General features: G+C 36.4%; 1 long non-coding RNA gene across 5 annotated transcripts in view; it reads left to right on the top strand.

Moving 5' to 3' along the window:
* LOC102159977 (uncharacterized) overlaps positions 1-16,688 on the top strand; it is a 777,987-nt gene that overhangs the window by 335,132 nt on the left and 426,167 nt on the right. The gene's annotated exons all lie outside the window — the stretch shown is intronic.

Here is a 16,688-nt window from a genome sequence, read left to right as displayed (position 1 = left end):
AATTCTAACACATTACATTTAACTTTTACTTTCAAAGCTGCTAGTTCTATTTCATAATGTCCCATAAAACATATTTGTTCCTTATTTTTTTTTCTCCTTTTTTCTTTATGTCACTTTGAATATTCTATTTTTGGTGTCTATTTTTTGCTGCTATCTTAAGTTCTTTGGGATTGAATTTACTTGTTTACGAATATTTATCTCTAGATCATTTCTTGTTTTTTTTTTTTTAACTAAGCTTATGTTTAAATGCATTGTTTTATTCCCAGCATATATGGTCCCATAAAGCCTTGGTTGTAGACATAATTTCATGAAGTATTTTTATGTTTATTTGTTTTTATTTTTATATCCACATTACTGAGGGGCTTTAGAAATCTAGAACTAATGTTTTGATTCATTTATCACTCTGGTGATATGAACTTTTTATTGGTATAAAAATTTAGGCTTTACAACCTTACCTAACAGGTTCTGTATATAACAAAAGTTATCCTTTGAATTACAGATCTTGTAAAATTATTTTTTGGTTTGTATTTTTTTCTCACTCTTTGTATTTTCACACACAGTTCCTGAGACACATTTTTTTTCTTTTTGGTATCTGTGTTAGTAGGTCTGTTCATCCTACTCTCACTGCCGCTGAAGTGTCTTGGTTTTAGCAGCATACTTCACATGTGCAAAATATCACATATCCCCTCCTTATGTGGGTTCTAAAACCCAGCCCTATAGCTCCTATATCCAGTAGTCCATTGTATCATGCAATATTTCTCAGGCCACTATAGTTTTGATTTTTTTGTTTCTCATGCTTTAAGTTTCCTCTTTTATATGATATTTAGGAATTTCTATTTGAGCTCAAATATAAGTTGCATAATAAAAAATACATAAGCTAACCTGCATTTTACTACGTGTGTAAGCAGAGCTCTTTCTTCCTTGGCTGAGTCCACCATGTTCCTGGAATGTCATGTGCTATAAACTCAGTTGACATTTGAAAAAAAATGAATATTTTGTTTTAAAAATACTTAAGGCAAGAGACTTTTGATTCCAATCTGAATTACTACTTAAATCACAACAGGATAAATTAAGACTGACAGTAAGCCTATAGCCAAATCTAGAAGAAATTTCTGCTATTAGGTTGATTGAACTAGATTGAAAAGTGAAATTGATGGTCAGTTTTACAAGCTCATGTGAAATCTGCCCATTCCAATGTAGTTAGAAAATCCCTCCCTCTTTCATGCATTCTCTGTCCTTATTAGAGGCACCAGTTCTCTACTAGCCAGAAATCTTTCTCTCTACTGTATGACAGCTTTTTATGTGCTTGTTCATTTTTTTGAGATAGCTGGGAAACTATTCTCCCTCACTTTCCACTTGCCCCTGTATCCCAACTCCATCCCCAGCCAACACTGTATTACTTCTTTTTTAGCATCTAGTAAAAAATTGAAATTGTCAAAATGCAACTGCAAGAAGTATGTGGAAAGGGGAAAGGCTCATGGTAGCATGCTGAATTTTTGGGAGACACGAACCTTCAAGAAAATCACCATTTATAAGATTGAGTTTGGAAAAACTTTAATAGCGGTGCATTTTGGGGATTTCAGTTTGCTCTGAATTGAGTCAATATATAGCATAATATACATATATCGAGCCAGCGGGGTTAGTCTTGAAAATGTTTACGTAAAACTACCATCCAATTGGATATCCAGTGATTCAGTAGTGAGGAGCACTTCACATACTGTGATATTTAGCAGATGTTAAACCCTGGCAGATAGTTCCTCAGCCATGGATGAGGGCAAGAAGAAAACCAACAGAATATCTGTGACAGTGTACTACATAGCCCAGGAAGAAAAGCTCATCCTGAAGATTGAGAAGAACTTACTGACAAAGATTGCTTATTAGAAGAAACAGAGGAAAACATAGTTTAAAATGTTTTAAATCCACTGCCTCAAAACCTGGCATTCTTTCTCCTGTATTTGAAGATAATCAAGAGGTAACATATAAACAGAGAATGGCAAGAACTGAGATATTTTTTAAAAAGCAGGAGAGCAAGGAATTATTATGAGAAAATTAAAAGGGCAATGGCAGAAACAAAATTTATAACAGAGGCAATGAAGAAAAGAACTGATACTATGGAAAGAGATAATATATACATTTGTGAAATTCTATCAGATTAGATGGAAACTTATGAATAAATGACAACATCATGAGAGAAAATGGAAGAGAAGGAGTGTTACAAGATTTGAGATAAGCATAGTTATTACTTCTGAGGAAAAAGCCAAAACAATTGGCACAAATCAGAAGATTGAGAAAGAAGTTATTTCCTGAACTGAAAAATAAGATCAACCAGTGCATGTCACAGGAATCACTCTGCTCCGTGTAATATGAACAAAACTTGAATCCAGTTGGGTGAAACTTAATGACATGAATGAATGAAACATGAAGCTTAATTAACAGTTTCACCCATAGAAATAAATATCATGCCAACATGAGTTGCAAGACATATCATGCAGAACATGAGATGATTCGGATCTTTCAAAGTAGATAACGAAAAACAAGTGGTGTGGCAGTTAAATCCAGCATATCAAGTGTCAGAAGGAGTTGTTGATGGGCATTGAAGAGGACTTTCAAAACTTTTGAAGTATGTTTCATGTTACACAAACACATAGTGGAGTAAGTATACTCTCTCCCGTGAACATGTGAATCGAGAAGTAGAACAATGTCAGCTCCCCCACGTCCTCACTCCTCATGCCCCTTCGCAGTCAGTATTCCCTCCTCCCTACTCGTCTAGAGTAAGAGTGATCTTTTTATATATATATATATACCGTATACGCCTGTATCACTAAATAATAGTCTGTTTTTGAGTTTTATATCAATGCAATTATACTGTGTGTATTGTTTTCTATGTTTATTCTTTCATTTAACATTCGGTTTAGGAGATTTATCCATGCTGGCTGTGTGTAGCTATGGTTCTTTCATTTTTCTTTGCTATTTTGTGTTCTTTTAATGAAAACACTGCATTTCTATGCATTCTGATTTTTGACTCTGGCAAATAATGCTCCTATAAAATTGCCGTACATGTTTTTTGATGAACATACATACATAGCTTTGTTGGTTATATACTTAGGAATAGAATTGCAGGATCACAGGGGATGCACAGGCTTAGCCAAAGAGATACCATCAACCACTTTTCCAAATTGATTAAAACAGTTGGCATTCTTATCAGCTGTGTGTGAGTTCCATTTATTCCCATCATCACCAAACTTGGAATTATCAGTTTACATTTTAGCTGATCTGCCCTATGCAAAGTAGCACCATACTGTGGTTTTAATTATTTATCTTTATTTGATGATTAATAAGGTTGATCACAATTTGATGTCTTCAGAGGTCATTTAGATTTTCCTCTGTAAGAAAGTGTCTTTTCAGAATCCTTGCCTATCTTTCTCGTCTTTGTAGGAAATCTTTGTATTTTGAATAACAGTCTTTTATTTATACATGTGACACATAAAGTCTCTGGCTTGTTTTCTCTCTTTTTAGGGTAGCTTTTAGGGAATAGATTATTTCAATCTTAATATATTGGCACTTATCATTCTTTATGGTTACCACATTTTTGTTTTATTTAAGAAATCAATTTATATACACATTTATAAAAATAGTGTTCTCTATTGACTTCAGGAAGATTTACTGTTTTTTCTTTCTCATTTATTTAGGTTTATGATCTACCTGAAGTTAATATCTTCTGTATGGTATGCAGCAAGTTCTAATTTTATTTTATTTTCCTTATAGATTATTTAATTAACCCAGAAACATTTATTGAAAATCTGTTCCTGCCCTCTATCTCTGCAATTTCACCCCATATAAATTAAGCATTCACATATAGATAGATCTTTTTCTGAGCTCTCCATTCTACACCATTTTTGTCTATTTGCCTCTTCTCATTATCAAAGGTTTATAATATGATATGATATCAAGAAAGCAAATCTTCCCACTTTTTTCTTCTTTAAGTGAATCTTGGCTTTATCTTTGCATTTCCATAGAAGTTGTGCAACTGACTTGTCAAGTTACATACTTGGACAGACTTCCTGGATTTTGAATGGTAGTACATTAAACTGTAGATTTATTTGGGAAGAACTGACAGCTTTAAATATGGAATCTCCCTGCCTGTCAACATGTATCTTCTCTATTTAGCTCTCATTAATGCACATCAGTAACGTTTTATCATTTGGTTTGTAGAAATCTTGTACATTGGTCATATAATTCTTATGTGCTATTTTACATCTTTAGTAATATTGTATGTAATATTTTTTATTACTTTTGATAATTTATTGAAGTAAAATGATTTTTTGTGTCTTGATTTTATGTATAGAAATCTTGCTGAACTCACTTAGGCATTTTAACAAAATCAGATCATTTGCTAATCACAGTGGGTTTTTTTCTTCCTTTCTTACCCTTTGGCCGTACATTTCCGTATCTTAACTTCTTGCCCTAGTCAGAATGTCTGTTACTATATGGAATCGAAGGTGGGAGAGAGTAAAGTCTTGTTTTGTTTCTGATCTTGCTGCAGTTTTTTCGAATAGATATCATTTTCAATAGATTTGCAAGTTCCCTTCTTTTCCTAGCTTGCTAAGAAAATTTGTTTTTATTACGAATGGATGCTGAATTTTGTCAAATACTTTTTCTTGTTCTATAAAATTATCTTTACCCTTAATTTGCTAATGAGGTTGAAGGGGTATTCATGCAGTTGACCCTGGAGGCCAGAGCTGAAATTTTTTTGGGGGGAGGGCAGGAGTGGGGGTGCACCTGCAGCGTATGGAGTTTCCAGGCTAGGGGTAGAATTAGAGCTGCAGCTGCTGGTCTATGCCACAGCCACAGCAAAGCAGAATCTGAGCTGCATCTGTGACCTACACCACAGCTTATGGCAACGCCAGATCCTTAACACAGTAAGTGAGGCCAGGGATTGAACTTGCACCCTCATGGATACTAGTCATTCATAACCTGCTGAGCCACAATGGGAACTCCCACAGCAGCAATTCTTGATTCCTACTCAGAGTGGTTCTTTCCCCTACACTTTGGACTAATAGTTTCTTACTGTCTTTTCAACCTTTTCCTGCATTTAAGAGGATTTTTAAAGAATCACTTACATGTAAGTCTTGAAGCAATATTTTACAATTATTAGAATATGAGTATTTTTACATTATAAAATGAAATAATGGAACAAATGTATTTTGATTTAAAATGAAAATAGCTATGAAGGGAGAAATACAATACTTGAGATACTTAGAGAGTTAACGCGGCAGAACAATAGTTCCTTATAACCAAAGACTAAGACTTACTGGCTCCTCATTGTCGCTGAACCAAGAAAGCAGGTGATCAGTTTTGGTTGATTTCTCTCTGGATCCTGTGCTCCATGCAGCATAGACTTTGAAGTCAATAGACTTGTGTATTATCTTGGGTCTCACTTCGTCAAAGGCACTGGCCCTCTCGGAAGTTCCTGAGTCATTTCTTTTCACTACATCGGGCTGTTACTTAGTTTTTGTTATGGATTAGAAAACAGTTTGTGCCTCTCTTATTCTTCATCAGAAAATTCTCTTCCAGTCTCAGGACACATTTTCCATGCAATATCTTTCTCTGAATTTTCCATTAGGTTATGCTCATACCAGCTAGCTTTTGCATGTCTCAGAAAGGCATTTGGGATCCATATATTAATAAATAGCCACAGTTGCTTTTAGTTTGCAGGAGAGCAGAGACTACCCTGGGAATATCGCAGCCATTCATTTGCAGACGATTTAAGAAATACTTCATCATGCTTTATTGTGTTTCATGTGGTATAAACACACCTCTCAACTGAATTATGTTCTATATTCAAGTAGGAGGTTAAATTATACTGCAGACAGAAAGAGAAAAGTACAGTGATTTTAAACAGAGTTGGGAATGAGGAAGAGGACTTTATGTTGTTAATAAGAATATTTAGCTATAAAAACCCTATTCCAAATCCTTTGGCTCCATAGTTCATACCTAGTATTTGAAAACTGAAAACACACTTTTTCTCAGTAATTTTGTAAGCATTCTTGGTTCCTGGTAACTATGTTTACTAATAGGAGTGGATCTAACAGTTTTTGATTTGTGGTATTGTTGGAATAGGAATAGCTCTTTAGAATTTCTGAGGGGCAGTGAGATATGACGTGGAGGTAATGTAGAAGGGATTCCGAAGATTAAGGATAGTTTCTCAATACCAAGACAAGAGCGTTGTCAATCTGTTATGTTATAGTGGGAAGATGCTGGTACTGGTTGTACTAGCTCAGTTATAAAAGGAATAAACTATTGATATACCCAGCAGTACAGGTGACTCTAAAAGTAATTATGTTGAGGGAAAGAAGTCAGAAAAGAGTACCTACTGTAAGTTCCATCCATATAAAATTCTATGAGGAGAATTTTATATGGACGGAGTTCCCACTGTGCCTCAATGGGTTAAGGATCCTGCACTGTCTCTGCAGTGGAATGGGTTTGATCCCTGGCCCAATGTAGAGGGTTAAAGATCTAGTGTTGCCACAGCTGTGGTGTAGGTTACAGCCGCAGTTTGGATTCAGTTTCTAGCTTGGGAATTTTCATGTGCTGCGGGTTTCAGTCCAAAAAAAAAACCAAACAAACAAACAAAAAAACCCCAAAAAACCGCTGTGAAATGCAAAATGCGAGCAATTCTGTAGTAACAGAAAGTGAACCATGGTTGCCTGGAGATGAGGTGGGTGGTTGTGGGAAGTGGCAGGGGGCAGGATTACAGATGGGCAGGAAGAAACTTCATTGCATGATGAATTCACAGGTGTGAACATACATCAAAACTTACCAAATCATATACTGCAATGATGGGCAGTTTATTTTATATAAATTATACCTTAAAAAGCTTTTTCTTTTTTTTTTTTAAAGGGAGGCAACATTAAAATTAAAAAAAAAAAATCCTATTTTGGAATCCCCAGGTAAAATGAGACCATTAACCATCCCCCCTTCAAAAGATTATTGTAATTATGAAATAAGTAACCCACATAGAGTACTTAGAATTATTCCTGACAATAGTAAACCCTGTTAAAATATTAGCATTTTTTTCTTATTATTGGATAAATGAGAGACTATCTCTCTGAGAAAAGTAAAGAGGGTACTTTCTTAGTAAATTTTGCAGGTGGCAATTGAGGGGCAGTAATTCCTCCCAGTTATAGACTGAATTGTGTCCCCCCTTGAAATTCATATGTTTAATTTTGAACTTCTAGTACCTCAGAATGTGGCTGTATTTGAAGGTAGTACCTTTAAAGAGGACCTTTAACTTAAGTTAAAAAGCAGCCATTAGTCAAATAGGATGCCAGTTATAGTCGAGGAGATTTGGACATGAGAGACACCAGGGCTGCACACTCACAGAGGGGTGGCCATGTGAGAACAGAGAATTCAGCTGTCTGCCAGCCAGGAAGAAAGGCCCGGGAAGAAACCAACCCTTGTGATGCCTTGATCTTGGATTTCCAGTTTCTGGAACTATGAGAAAACATACTTCTGCTGTTTAAGCCACCTAGTGTGTGATATTTTGTCTTGGCAGCCCTAGCAAACTAATAGACATGCTAGACAGAAAGCCTCTTGCAACACTTCCATACCTGCCAGGGCAACTGCTCACCAACAGGCCTCTGTCTGTCTATAGAGCATCCAGGTTTTCCTGCACAAAGCAGCAGTGGACTGTCACTCATCTCAGGGCATATTGTAATGAGAAGGCTTTCAGCATCCAAATCCAAACCAGACATAGGCCCTGCAGTACCTCCTTCAGTGACTACCCATGGGGGTACATGCTGGGGTTTGCAGCTGCTGTGCCTGCGGGCTCTGAGCTCTGGCCTCCTACTGCTTAGTACCATTGTCAGGTGCAGTGGAGCCCAGGCTTATATAATCAGGTGCTCTGTGCGGTAAGACATCAAAAAGGAAGAAAACAAATGAAACTCAGAGATTGCTTTACTCACAGGGATTTTATTTCCTAGTTCGTGTAAGGCACTTTTCATCTGAAAAGTTTTATCTTGGAATATAGAAGCTTACATATCTTCAATGGAATTACTATGCATTTTCTAAGACTCTAGTGTTCTTTGTATAAAGAAAGACCTGTTCCTGCTCTCCCTTAAGATACCATGTCCTCATTTTTTTCCCTGCCTTTTAAACTTTTCTTTCTATGTAACAAGCCCCTTGAACACCTCTTAGGAGTTTTTTTGATCATAAACCAGATTTTTCATTCTTTGAATGCTTGTTCTCTCCAACCCTCATATTAAACTTCCTGCCGTGTGACTCCGTGAGTGATCTGTCATATATAAGCACAGAGACTCCTTGGAGACAATGGCATGAGGTTTTATATCTCACACAGCCCTCTGGGCACTAGGTGCTTTCGATGAATCCCTGTAATGACTTTCCTTCCATAGAACTCAACATTTTTTTTCACATAAACCAAAACTAATGGGGAAAAAAGCATCCGTTTATTCATCAGGCACATATTAGTGGATGGAGTTATGAAAATGAGTCAAAAACATTGTTTGGTCTAAAGGGGTTCTCAATCTAATAGAGGGATTCAAAAATTTATATATGCATAAGAAAGTGCTGTAGGTCTGGACTAGAAGGTAGACATTGGAAGGTAGAATTTGCAAGTATGGATTAGATTAGAAGTAGATAGGCTACCGGGGGAGGTGGAACAGAGTGAGGGGGGCTTTAACAGAGGAAGCGACCGTGGAGCCAAGACTTGAAGTGCAGACATGTTTAAATGCACACCCTCCTCCACCCCGTCTCTGCTGTAGATGTGTCAAGACATGTGAGACAGGAGACTTTCCCTTCAACAACCTTACTTAGGGGTCCAGCTGGGCACATGTTGTGCCATGGTATCTGGCTATTGTTGATATTGCTCACTCATAAGCATGTATTGACCAGGGCGGTTTATTGAGAGTGAAAATGTGCTAAATTGAGCAAAATGTGTGGGAGTTTATTTTTATTTTTTAAGATCTATTTTGTGACCATATTATACCAGCTTTCTGAAGCATATTCTAACCTTCTCTAAAAATGACTATCAGATTCTCTTGAAACACTGGCAATTTAGAAATATACCAGTTTGACAGCAACCAGCTCCTGGCCTCTAACTTTTTCCAGAAGGCTCTTCTGTCATTCAGTATATCAGTGTTCTCTTCCTTCTGTTAAATTCTCAGACTCTAAAATATGCAGATTTGTAACACAGCAGTTAGCCATCATTAACATACTGTATTTTTTTTACGTTTGCTTTTTTTTTAAGTTAGCCTTACCCAAAAATAAGATGAGCTCCTGGAGAACAGTGACCATGTCTGTCCCTTTAATTAACTCCCCTCAATATGCTTGACAAAATATGTGATATATAATTGTCATTCTGAGGTAGGAAGAGGACAGTCTCTGTTTTGCAAGGCCTTTATCACTAACGTGGCTGACAATGGCAAGCAGCTTTCCGGCAGGTGCTCTCTGTAGAAGGAGAGGAGTGCTCTTACCTTGAAGGAAGATGATTCTCAAGATACCTACCTTGGAGTGCTTGGGTGCCCATTGTACCCAAAGAAGGCTACATATTAGAAATGTCATGGGTTTTGAAAATAAAGAGTGATTGTGCTTAGAGCTGAACAATGGTACTTTGATTAAAAAAAAATGAATTTCCATGATTATCGACGTCCTTTTTACCTCAGTTTTCCTTTGTGGTGGGTCCTGTCACCCAGTTTATTGATGCACTATTGCCAGAGTTAATGATAAATGAATCCCCTCCCCCAACTTTCTTAGTTTTAGGCCAACAGAAAAGTTGGCTTCTGTTGGGTTTCAGGTGCCTATACCTTTGAATTGGCACACAGTACACACAGTATAGCCACATCCTCCTTGCCTATTTACAAAAAAGGATATTCATTTCCTAGCTGAATACTGCATAGATCACAGTTTTCAATATCACTGCTAATGAAGCACACTATGTTGCTTTGATTGCCATCCGAATGTGAGCAGCTAATTAGATTGATTGTCTATTTGATGCCTGCTGATTAGCTTATGAAAGCCCTCTGAATTTCTGACTTTGTGAGAAAAGGCCCCTGACTTTATGATTACTGATTGATGCTCCAATTTCTGATTGCTGTGTGAATAGACACTTAATAGCTCTGTCACCTTGACAAGGGTTTTGGTATTCATATGATGAGGAAAACAGAGTAGGTTGCTCTGTTTATCAATGTCTACCAAACATTCGAAGTTCTTTAGAGTGTGAAGACCACGAATCAGGGGCATCTGTCGCCTTGTGATAAGACCATGTAACTAATGTCATATGGTTAGCAGAAGTAATGGGGAAGGAGGAAGTTGGCGGGTGGCCCTGAGGCTCTTTTCTTCCTGGAGACCAGTTTTAGCACTAGGATTAATCTGTATGGCCCAGGAGTCATTTCTGTGAGTGGATAGTGTACTTTCAAGAGTGAACATGCTGTAGTTTTGATGCACTTACTCTGCCTCTTGGTTTTACACTAAAATACCTAAGGAGATACCAACAAAGATAAATTACTTGCAGAAACACCAAAAACTCATAGTGACAGTCGGCCAGTTGTTGGAATCTAGGAGAATTTCTCACTCCGTGGTGCATCAAACTAGACTGTTAAGATGGAAACCCTGATTCAGCTAAATGCTGACTGCTTAAAGTAGTAGATATAAAGCCTCTCCAACCTCTCCTGCTCTTTGTACCTGGATTCAGAATAGTAAGTTGTGCCCCTAGCAGAGAATTGGGTACCTTTCCCTCTACTATGGGCAAATTGCTTTTTGGAAAAAATGTAATATCTTTTTCATCGTCTTCCTAACTGCATCCAATTAGTACAACACAACATCCAGGCTAACAATTACCCTGTGGTACAGAAGTCTGAAAACTTACTTATTTCAAACTGAATTTTTCAAGACAAGAGAAGAGGGTGTATATGCAATGATTATCTGAAAGAGATGCATTGGGCTGGAGAGGAGTGTGAGGGTGCCAAGTAAGGGAAAGAGAGAATGGGAGGAAACATTTGATTCCTTTCTTTTTTAAAAAATTAATTAATTTGTTTTTAATTTATTTTTTATTGTTATTTCTCCCAACACACTTTTTTTTTTCCTTTCCACTGTACAGCATGGGGACCCAGTGACACCTGATTCCCTTCTTTTAAGACTGATGCTGGGGATGACTCACCTTCCATGTCTTTAATAGTTAGAAAATACCAAGCCATTAGTGAGGACCTAAGCAATGCAAATGCTCATGTGTACAAGCTGATGTGAAGGCAACTGGTAAACCACTTTACAAACAGTCTGGAATTTCTCTGTAACATCTTGCCCTACCCTCCAAACTTGAGGCCAGGCAAAGGTAGAAGGTGCCAGTGTGTGCATATCCTGTGGCCCAGGAAATCTCCTCTTGTGATAATAAGCAATAAGAAGGAGCAGGTGGGCCAGGTTGAATCTGAAGGTGCTGAGGAAGATGTGAAATGACATCTTGTACAGGATTTAATTCACATTCCCCAGGTTCTTCATTTGAATGTAGTCGAATCTATTTTTTAAAATTATCTTTTGCTTTAGGCTTAATACTTCTCTGTGTATTGTTTGAGACGTTTTTACCACTCTAAAGTCACAAAGATATTTCCACTGACTTTCTGCTAAATATTTAAAAGTGTTGTCATTTATATTTGTTTCTAATTTATCAAGGTATGATTGAAAGTAGGAGTCACTTTCTTTTTTTAATATAGAAATTCAATTTTCTCAACAAAATTATTTGAAAAATCATTTGAATGGTAATGCCAGCACTTCCATATATTCTCTTTTGATATGTGTGTCTATTTTGTTTTTGGATCTCTGTTGAGCATTTGATTAGATTTGCAATGAAGATATAGATCAATTTAGACGTAATAGTTGCACTATTTAGTATTTACCTTTCTACTTAGGTAGGATTTTGTATTTTGTATTTCCTTAAAATGCTTCAACTGAACCTAATTGTCAGTTTCTTTGGCATACAGATTTCATAATAGATCATTACCCTTAAAAGCCTCTCATGCTATATCTAAAATTTCAGTCCTAATACTAATTATTTATTTGCCTTCATTTTATTTCATGATCACTTTTGCAAGAGGTTTATCAATTTTGTTTATCCAAAGAACTTTTTCAGTGTGTCTCCTGAAAATAATGTATATAAATACATTTTGTCAAGTTCTGTCTGATGGAATTTGTCTTATTCATAAACATTGAATATGGATTTCATATATGTGGATTTATAGCTCCCTGCCATTTTGGGGTCTCTTTGTTCTGCTTTTTCTGTTTCTCTTCTCATTTCATGACTTTTTAAAGATGAATATATTTTCCTTCTTATTCTTTTTTCTGTATGTATTTTATGCTATGTATCATAGTGTATTTCATTGTTTTCTTTTTCTTGCATATTTTGTATGTTATATATTGTATATTATTTCTAAAGTGTACGGATTTGAGATTAATAAGCTCTACATTTTTTCAAGTGGTCTCTGTATTAGTCCCCTAGATTGCAAATTACCACAGTAACTTAAAACAATACACATTTGTTATCTTACAGTTCTGGAGGTTAGAAATCTGAAATGAGTCTCACTGGGCTAAAATGTCAGTGTCAGCAGGTCTGTATTCCCTTTTGTATGCTTTAGAGGAGAATGTGTTTTATTGCTTCTTCTGGCTTCTAGACATAGCCCACATTCCTTGGCTTACAGACCACTTCCTTCTTTAGAGACAGAAATGGTTTGTAGTCTTTCCTGTATTTCATCACTCTGACACCAGCTCTTCTGTCTACCTCTTCCACCTTTAAGAATGCTTGCAATTATACTGTGCCACTTGGCTAGTGCTTGCTAATCTCCTGTATTAAGATCAGCTGATTGGCAACCTTAATTTCATCTCCTCCATCATTTTCTCTTTGATATGAAATATATTTACAGGTTCCTGGTGTTAGAACATGGACTTCATTGGAAGGCTACTGTTCTACATACCGAAATTACCCTATAAATCTTAGCATGCATATTTGAGTACACAAATTAATGTTAAACTTCTTCTCCCAAATGAGACAAGGTATTTACAATTAGTAAAGTTTTATCCGTATCCTGGTTACATATATTACTTTTTGACACATTAGTTCTGTCCTGATTTTTCCACACCCCAATGTGAATTCATTGTTACTGTTTTCTAAAGAAAATGATCATTTATATATACCTTTATGTTGCATTCATTCTTCACAATTCCTTCTTGCATCTTATATTTTTCTTCTAGGATCGTGTTATTTCTTCCTTTGTCTTCTCCTTTACATGTTCTGTTTGTTAGTGAAGGTCTATTGTTAGTGACGTCTCTTAGTTTTTATTTGCTTGTGTCTATTTAATTCTATATTTCAGGATATTATTTCTGGTTAAGTCTAAATTGAAAGTTGTTTTCTCACAGCAACCCTGGCTTCCATTTTTTGCTGTTTAAAGGTTTATTGTCAGTATAATTGTCCTTTTTCTAAAAGTAAATTATATATTTTTCATTTTTAAACTATTTAGAAGTCCTACAGCTTCATTAAGATATGTTCTGATTTAATGTGATGTTGATTTCATGGTGCTTATTCTGTTTGGGATTTTAAGAATTGCTGTCTTTATTCTAGGAAATTCTTAACTACTACCTCTCTAAATATTGCTACTCACTCTTTTTTGGTATCCTCTCCTTGTTCTCTCATTTGAAATGTTGGGCCTTGTTACTCTGTCTTCTTTATCTTCACCCTAAACTTTTTTTTTTTTTTTTTTTTATCTTTTTCGGGACACACCCATGGCATGTGGAGGTTCCCAGTCTAGGGGTCCAGTTGGAACTGTAGCTGCTGGCCTGCACCACAGCTATAGCAATGTGGGATCTGAGCCACATCTGTGGCCTACACCACAGCTCAAGGCAATGCTGGATCGCTAACCCACTGAGCGAGGTCAGGGATTGAATCCATGTCTTCAGGAATGCTTGTGGGTTTCGATAACCACTGAGCCACAACAGGAACTCCCTTCACCTCAATCTTGTACTTTTTCTTCATTTTCCTTTGCTTACTTTTTGAATAATCCCTTTAATTCTTAGGTAACCTGGAAAATACCTGATACTTCTAATAACTGTAGCCATTTGAGGTTGATTTTATAGTTTGTTTATGTTTCTCTGCTGACTTTATTTGTATGTTAATTGTTTCTACACTTGTTTAATGATTTCATACTGTTAGTTCACATTTCTTGAAAATCTGTGGTTAACAAAGAAAGTCTGTGTTTTTCCTGAATTACTCAGCAGCCCAATCAAATCAAGACCGTTTGGATAAGGTTTTTCAGGCCATATGGGTATGGTGAATTGCAGCCACATACCCATGTAACCCAGGCTCTGCTTTAGGAATTCTCCAAATTACTTTTCATTTTTAGCTGTACTCCTTACATTCACAACCAAGATCTCTGTAGCACACCTTCTGCGGGAATAATTTGTTTTGTGTCCATTTCACATACTGAGCCCCTTGCTGGTCTCAGATTTATTAGGGACTCTGTAATCCAAGCTCCCTCCAGATTTGGGGCTCTGGGCCATTGCCTATTTTCTCTTGATTTGATGTGGCCCATTAAAACTCTGAATTTATTGTAGATGTATAGCCAAAATAATAATAATAATAATAATTGAAAACAGAGACTGGAAAAGAAATGTTTATGCCAGTGTTCATTGGGGTGTTATTCAAAATAGTTAAAAGATAGAAGCAATCCAAGTATCCATCAACACATGAATGGATAAACAAAATGTGATACGTACATACGTATGGGATATTATTTAGCTTTGAAAAGGAATGAAGGAGTTCTCTTATGGCACAGTAGGTTAGGGCTTGGTATTGTCACTGCAGTGGCTCTGGTTGCTATTGTGCAGGTCAGATCTCTGGCTCAGGAACTTCCACATGCCAAAAATAAATAAATAAAATAAAATGAAAAGGAATGAAATTCTGACACATGCTTTAACATGGATGAACCTTGAAAATAAATATGCCAAGTGTAATAAGTCAGTCACAAAAGGACAAATATTGTACAATTCCATGCACATGAAATATCTAGAATAGGCAAATTCATAGAAACAAAAAGGTTATAGGTTACCAGGAGCTTGAGGAAGGGGTAATGGAAGTTATTGCTTAATGGCTAAATGAGTTTCTGTTTGGAGTGATGGGAAAATATTTGGGAATAGATAGTGATGATGATTGTACACCATGAATGTAATTAATGCCACTGAATTGTCCACTTAAAAATAATTAAAATGGCACATTTTTATGTTATTTGTTTTTTAATCACAAAATAATTTTTAAAAGCTGGGTTTAGGCCCTCATATATTAGCAGATATCCTCAGGGCATTCTTTGATGCCAGTGCTAGCTCACCAAGAGCTTTCAACATTTCTGGCATCTGAGTTGAGCCTTTTTTTTTTTTTTTTTTAACCTCTGCCTCCTTAGTATGTTTTAAAAATTATATATGTATATATAGTAGATAACATATGATATATATATGAAACATATATATACATATATTATCTGATATTGAGGTGCTCAGTTGAAACATTTTTACAAATATCATTTCTCTGGAGAAATGTAAGAAAAAGAAAACACATATACAATGGTTGAAAGCAAGGGAAGGGAGCATCTATTGTTCGTACCAGGAGCAGACATCCAAATAATGTTGGGTGAGTTTGCCTAGCCACATTATTCAATCATACCCCACAGCCCAGATCTCCCCAACACTTGTGCCTAGTCAGGATTCATGAGCAGGAGAGCTACAATTGAAACCCACTCATCTCCAGCTGCCTGCTGATTGTTCTGGCCATTCAGAGAGAGATTGAAAATCTGCTCTTTTGTTCCTCTCTTTTGCTCAGTAATTATATTTACTTGCACAAAAGCCTGAGTGAAGGCTAAGTCAGAGATTTGTATGGTGCAAGATGTCTCAGTCTGTTTTCTATCCCTAAATGAAAGATGAGGATTAATTTCTTTATTTCTCAAGGAAATCAGTGTGGATCCATTGGCATGCTGCTAGCAAAAGTTGCTTGATCAAATACATTTTTCACAATGTACAGACTGCCAACTGTTGTTAGAGTACTCTGAAAAGCACATTTTCTTGACTTTAGTGTCAGTTTGTGTTGACTCTGAATTTAGAGGGGGAAAAAAAGCCATTAACCTCCAGAAATTATAGAAAAATAGTGTAGCTATATGGTATGGCAAAGTAATGGATAAACAATTATATGCAAATGAATGCAGATACTAGAGGTCTCAGAGTGCAGACTCTATAACTTCTCAAATGAATCCCTTGCCATAATCTTTTTAATAGCAGAGCACATGTTGAATCCTAGGTGGCCTTTTGACATGTTAGTTGTGCTGTAGTAGAATTAACAAGTCATCCCAAACCATGTCTTTTATAATTGTGTTCCTAGGAATAGCCAGTTGTGTAAGAACCCAAGGTGTTTTAAACAGACTGATTACATCCATTGATTGATGATTGGATTCAGAATAATTTTCTTTCTTTGGATGAGAAAAAGCGATGGTTATTGACCCTGGTCATTCAATCAAAATGGTAATGCAACATAAGCATGCCTGCTAGCAGAAGCAGCAAGCCAGGGGAGAGTCTAAATTATGCAAGGTCTGCCTCTAAGCTGTGTTTATGAATACAATTGATTGACACTGCTTGTTGCCCCTCCTCAGCAC

This window comes from Sus scrofa, chromosome 3 (genome assembly GCF_054392235.1).
Source record: "Sus scrofa isolate SSC_HxYL_T2T_F1_AM1 chromosome 3, Sscrofa_HxYL_maternal_Yorkshire_Landrace_v2.0, whole genome shotgun sequence".
Taxonomy (NCBI): domain Eukaryota; kingdom Metazoa; phylum Chordata; class Mammalia; order Artiodactyla; family Suidae; genus Sus; species Sus scrofa.
The sequence above is the reverse complement of the archived record's forward strand: the minus strand, read 5'-3'. Positions and strand labels throughout refer to the sequence as shown.